Below are 6676 nucleotides of genomic sequence, written 5' to 3' on the forward strand. Positions count from 1 at the left end.
GAAATCCGGAAAAGGAAAAGACACGGTGGGATTGAGTACCCACAATATTATTTTACTATGGCCAGTAGTAGAACAATATTACATAAGAGGAATGCACTTGCATTTAGGCATACTACCTAGAGCTCACTGCTCAATTACAAAAGGGGCTGCTACCCTGAAGGATTCACTATCCTACAAATAGGATATAGAAGCTAATACAATGTGTGAACTGGAGTATAGAATCCACAAATGCCAGAAATCAGTTCCAGTTAGGCTTAGGAATGATCCACTGCTGTTGTCCAAATAAAATACACTGTTATGCTCTACCTTTAATTATTGGATCATTAAACACTCAAGATGTGCATGTGAAACTGCACTCAATCACACCAATAACAATTTCTCTCACATGCATACTTTCAAATAGATCACCCAACACCATCTTATATATTTGCACCACCAAAACAAATCTCTCACAAGTCGACTTCACAAAATATCAAAGTATGAAACGTGTAACTTCAAGTCGGCTCAAATCTTTACAAAATAATATTGTGGATCCAAAACATATGATCACACGCTTCTCAAAACTTGATCCAATTACCTTGAATCTACCAACAACAACCGTAATCACCTCAAGACATCTAGTTCACATGTTACACCACCAACAATGAAGATAACCTTGTTTTACTACTCTACTGGATATCAGACCTTTTAACATGCTTAAGAAATAACACCAGAGGATAGAATTGCATGATAATATGCTTCTCATGCTCAATCAACTTAACTTAGATCACCAAAACAAAAAACACATCATCGAAAATGAGAATTGTTCACCAAAGTTGTACACCGAGTATCACTGACAAACTTGCATCAAAACTCCATACCGGATATGATCAATAGGCTAAGTTGATAGCCGTGACAATTCCTAAGAAATATCATGCATCGGACATCATCAATCTTCATCGGAGCATCACCAGAATAGTGTCTTATGCTAGCAAGACCACCCTTCCCCAATCTAAGCAACCATGAAATTTTGGTTTGACTCTTGGATTCTCAATCCAAAGCACACTTTTTCTTAAGAGACTTATTTCACTAAGGCCTCTTTTTCCCATAGTCAAGAGTAATTTTAATGTTTGGGGTCTAGCATAGACCTAATTTCTCATCACTTTCTCCACTAGGGCCTTCCATAGTTAAATCTGTCAGGTCCCCAAATGGAAGTTTCTGTTCATTTTCTAACATTTTCTCATCCTCTAGGTCTTCTAGCAAAGGCCTCCCCCATGGTGATAAACCCAAATTTGGGATAGAGACATCACCTTAAAAAATCTCCTTATTTAAAATGGTGTTGTCCATCGCAATGCATGCATATTCCATTACCTATTCCTCCAAATTCCCCAATTCTTTTGCAATTGGATCTTGCTCATACTAAAATGGGATTTTACCATTGTCATCAATCATAGGTAGCTCTCCAATCACTTGTTGGTTCTCCATCCTAAGATTTTCTATATCTGGCATGTCTTGCCCTTACTGTAGGGTCTCCAAATAGACTTTTCCCTATTGCGTGATGGGGCATCGATTATCTTCCTTGTTACATAATTGATCCCACACTTCCATCGTTGAATCAAAGAAATTTCGTGCCTAAATACATTCATCCATCTGTCTCCCATCCTTCATGGCCAAGGCAAATTCTAACTTCCTCTTTTTACTGGAGCCTTGCTCTTTGATAGTATGACTTAGTGTGCCCATTTTAACCAGTCCCTCACATAGGCTATTCCTTTCTTCAACCTACTTTTTCTTTGGTGAAAATTGATCTTCTTGGTATTTATTGTTTCTTAGTGAGATTAGGTTAGGGGTTTTCTCCCCTCTCCCATTACTGAGCCCTTGAGCAACTTGGTTCTAGGTGCTTCCATATGAGGCATCTTCCCCCTATTTGCTTCTTATCCACCTTTGTCCTTTGAAGACATTTACCATTATCTATGATGATTTCTAGATCATCCACATCTTTTCTATTCGAGTTCATCTCCATGAGAAATTTAGGTCTAAGGCTTGCTTTTTCATTGATGAAATCCTCATCTATACCCGAAAAAGGTACCTAGGGCATCCCTAATCATAGCTAGGGCTTCAAATTTTGAATATTCGATTGGAAGCCCTTCTAGAGTAATCCATATGGGCTTTGTCTTTAAATTATGTCTCATTGGGTTAAAATTTGGTATCCAAAATGTTTTGAGGAATACATGTCCTTCAATAAAGAGAGGTTCCCCATCTAATATTTCTTTGTTGAAGCGTGAACTAATGCATTCAATAAAGAAAAACCCATTTAGCAGAGTTTTCACACTTACCCAACTATCAAACTGCTTAGTCCACCATTCCTTGGTTCTATTTGCTTGATCTCCTTCCCACTCCATTTGATGAAAAATACCCTATCTTTGAAGCGTTCTGTAATTAGTGAAAGGGCTTTGAAGATATCACCATGGCTATGCTTTTCTTTTTTTGCGTGTCACCCTTGTCCATTCCATTCCCAGGGAACTCTTTATATTGAAACCACCCATCCCCGTGTTGCTTTGACTGATGTTTATCCTAAAAAGGATGATTTGATCCTTGGTTCTTGCCTAATCTTCTTCTATCTAGAGGGTTTGCATTTTCCCCTATTGCAAAGGCAAGGGTATTACAAGATAAATGTCCCCATTTGTCAATATTGATTCTCCTTCCTTGATTGGGCACTCGTGTCTCTTGCGTTTGTGCACCGGGCTTCTTTACTTTTTGGGTTGCTTTCTGGCATCTCTTCGAAAAGTCGCAATCTCCCAAAAGTTCGCAACCCTTCTTCACATCATTCCAACTCTAGCTGATGTATAATGACATGTAAACTCATTCAATTGTTATTGTTAATTGGTAATTTTTAAACTTATGTTTTTTTATTCCATGTGTTAAATTGAAATGTTCGAAACCATTTCTACCATGGCACTAAATGTCCAAAGACAATCACCCATTAGATTTTAAGTGTTGGTCATAATTGCAATAAAACTTCTCATTTTATTTGCAAATCCCATGCACTTCCAAATTATTTTTGTTTCATATGACATGATAGGTCCTGCCAAGTTGAGTGATCCGGAAAACTAAAAATGTTTGATGGGCATAAGTAGTATTGAATGGCATTTGAAAGGAAATAAACCAGTTCCTACTATTAATTTTGTGTAAAGTCACGTGAGATGGAGTAGATGCTACAACTCTAACTTTTAGCAAAATAATTTTATCTAACAAAGGCATTAGAAACAATGGGTGTAATTTGAATATTAGAACAATTTTTAATTTTTTTTTTGAGACCCACTTTATATTTGTGTTATTTCAAACTTTTAAAAAATTACATTACAATGAGTTTCATGAACTATAAAACACAAGAATAAAAAAGGTTATATATATATTGATTGTATAGTGGTAAAATCTCTTTTTTAATTTTTAAAAAGTCAAAACAACTCTTATATAGGATGTTTGAAAAATAATTACAATTACGTAGCAAATGAGTTGGTTATCAAAGTTATTGAAGTAGTTAGGCTTACGAGAATCTTCATTATCCATGTCACAACTCATGGGGTTGTGAGATTCTTTGTGAAGTAACATTGTTTAATCAGTACTAGGTTGTATAGTGTGTCAATTTATTTGGTAGAGGTGATTAAGTGACTTCATAATCATATGTTCTAGATTATCTTTTGGTCCTCTTTAGATCCAATAATTTTGTTTAGTCATTTGATTTAAATAGATATTATTTTTATATGATTTTAAAAAATAAATATACTAATATATAATAATTAATCCAAAATAAATAAATAAATAGTTCTACATAATTTGAGAATCAAACAAAATCAAATAATAGGTAAGAGAAATCAAACAAAATGGGAATTCCCATGGTAACCCAAAAAACAACCATCGAGAGCATTTGGGCAGGCCATTACAGGGATAATCTTGCTAGAGCCGGCGACATAAAGATCTCCAAGAAAAGATTAGCCGTTGAGAGAATGATAACGGGAAAAAAATTCAAATAATGTTGATAGAGACCCCCCAAAAAAGCATCTGAAATTAGGATAAAATAAACAATTCAGTTTCATTCGGTTACAGACATTCATTCTTTCTCTGATTCTCCCTCTCTGTCGATGTTCTGTTCTGTGATTGTCTCTCTGTCAATGTTCATGTTCTATTTTGTGATTGTCTCTTTCCAATGTTCTTTTTCTTTCTCTCTGTTTTGTTCAATTTTCATGTGCTTGGTTCGTTTTGTTTTTTCATTTTTCTTTTGTACAGCGTGCACGCTGGTCCGTTCGTCTTTTTTTTGGTGTTACATTTTTGTTGCAGAGCAGAGGAAAGGCCGAGGAGAGGAAGACGCATAGCAACTGAGGGCAAAATCTTCTTCCAGGTAATTATTGATTGTTGGCGCGATAAAGTTTGTCGGGAATTTTCATTTTGGATTAAAATTATTTAGTCTCATTAGTTTTCATCCTCTTAATAGCAACTTCCTCATCCTGTTGTTACTCACCTTTTTTCACCACTAACACCATGTTCATCCTTAATTTCGTTATATGTAGAACCTGAGATTTTCCTAGTTACAGGCCAAACCCCCTTTGAAGGAACAATATCAGTTGACGATGGTCGACCTTTTGGTTTGCTAGAAAATGAATCTACTCCTCATTATTATGGTATGTAAGGAAACCCAACACATATTCGTTTCCTTCGTCCTTACTACATTTTCACCCTCCATCTGAATGCATTCAATCTCAATCTTATCGGGTGGAGGAAATGGTGAAACAACCTCCATAACCAGAGTAATACAGATCATCTGTAATTGGTCTTTCCACATGTCCATTTTGTGCATTTAGAGATCATGTCACACCATGGGACCACATTTCTTTGAGGAATTCTGTCAAACAGTTCACACGCAGTGTCTATGGTTCAACATTCCTTTTGAGGAATTCTGTGAAACAGTTCACACGCTAAGAAGAGGGTTCCACATTCCTTTGCATACAGATCTGCCGGAGCATTCCCAACTATACTATCTGATAGAATAATATTCAATTAAAACAATTAAATAATTTTTATACAGCCTTAGTATATTTACCCTGAGTATTATTATCCTTGAAGCTTTTGTTGTTGCTTGCATTATGATGACAGTGGTGGACATGTTTGATTTTGGAGATAATTTAATGCTTTAATGTAATTATTACATCTTCACCTGATACCCATTTGTTATTTTTGACCCTTTGGAATATAGATTTGTAGATAAAACACTTCAGGTTTGGATGGCTATTTTTCTGTTAATCTTTCAGTTTCTACACAGTGTTTTGATTTCTTGGGAATTTTGGTTTATTTTCACTCAAGATCCTTTTGGCTCAAGAGTAAAGGACTGATTAAGTGAGTTCCAATGCAGGCATGAGATGCAGGGCCTGCCAAGAGTTCATATAACCGTTGAAGAGATGGGAAGTTTCTTCATCGGATGGGAAGTTTCCTTTTGGCTCAAGAGTAAAGGACTGATGAAGTGAGTTCCAATGCAGGCATAAGATGCAGGGCCTGCCAAGAGTTCATATAACCGTTGAAGAGATGGGAAGTTTCTTCATCGGATGGGAAGTTTCCTTTTGGCTCAAGAGTAAAGGACTGATGAAGTGAGTTCCAATGCAGGGCCTGCCAAGAGTTCATATAACCGTTGAAGAGATGGGAAGTTTCTCCTAGATCAAAAGTAGCTGCTTTAGAAGGAAAATATATTTTCAAAACAGCTAACCCAGTGTTTGAATTCTCTGTGTTCTCAGGAAATGAGTTGATCTTCACCTGCATAGCTAATCCATTTGGATTTTCTATGAAGCACAGAGGTTCTGTTCAACTCCTCGTATGGCAGCTTGGTTTTCATTATCTGGTAACCAGCACAAGCCTTCCCACATCAGCTTCACTGTTACTTCTGTATGAATTGATTAATAATAGGAAGGATGATTTTGGCTGGATGAGAAGATATGACATTGTTGAGATATTCGGTTTCATTTAAGTTCTACATTTGAATTATGAAAATTCAATGGGTATATTTTGATATAGGAGATAAACATTTTATCCATTATGTCTTTTTTATCTTCCTATATTGAGATCGAATATTTCTTATAAATTATGGTTTTTTTAAGATGAATAAAATGATTATAGATTCCCCTTGTTCCATGCTTTGTTGTCCATGAAAGTATTTTGTAGGTTGAAAACGTGAATGACAAAATATTGTTCCAAAAGTCATTACTTAAAATTATTCTGTGATTAAAGAACATTTATTTGATATAATAAAATTAGAAAGCCTAAATGTGTATTATAATACATATTTTAACTAAATGTCAGTTATGGAATTCTATTGATGAAAAACTATGGCATGGATGTTTTTTTAGACTTGGCATACAAGCTTATTGGGGTTTGCTGGATTTCTACTTCGCACATGGGACATACAGGTGCAATGCCCTATTGGGTTTCTGGTATGTCCATAGATGCCCTGCTCCGCAGTTTTTTTAGTGTAGCATTGTATTGTTTATTGACTTTCAAATATTGTACAGAGCCTGCAAATCATCTACACTAGAAAGGTCAAAGTATCAGCTCACTGAGCTCTATTGGTTATGTAATTTACGAGTAGTAAAATTTGTTTACCATTGGAATTCAGTAATTCTGGTTTGGTTTGGATTCCTTGTTTTGGGAGCGCTGG

The 6676-nt window shown here is 35.7% G+C and overlaps 1 long non-coding RNA gene across 2 annotated transcripts; it reads left to right on the forward strand.

Moving 5' to 3' along the window:
- Positions 1-3859: 3859 nt before the first annotated feature.
- On the forward strand, positions 3860-6452 carry LOC131040392 (uncharacterized). Of its 2 annotated transcripts, XR_009104837.2 has the most exons (4): positions 3862-4375; positions 5384-5615; positions 5760-5863; positions 6369-6452. It is a non-coding gene; the product is annotated as an uncharacterized LOC131040392 (long non-coding RNA). The 2 variants fall into 2 exon arrangements; XR_009104836.2 differs by having other exon boundaries at positions 3860-4375; positions 5384-5863.
- Positions 6453-6676: the final 224 nt, after the last annotated feature.

This window comes from Cryptomeria japonica, chromosome 7 (genome assembly GCF_030272615.1).
Source record: "Cryptomeria japonica chromosome 7, Sugi_1.0, whole genome shotgun sequence".
Classification (NCBI taxonomy): Eukaryota; Viridiplantae; Streptophyta; class Pinopsida; order Cupressales; family Cupressaceae; genus Cryptomeria; species Cryptomeria japonica.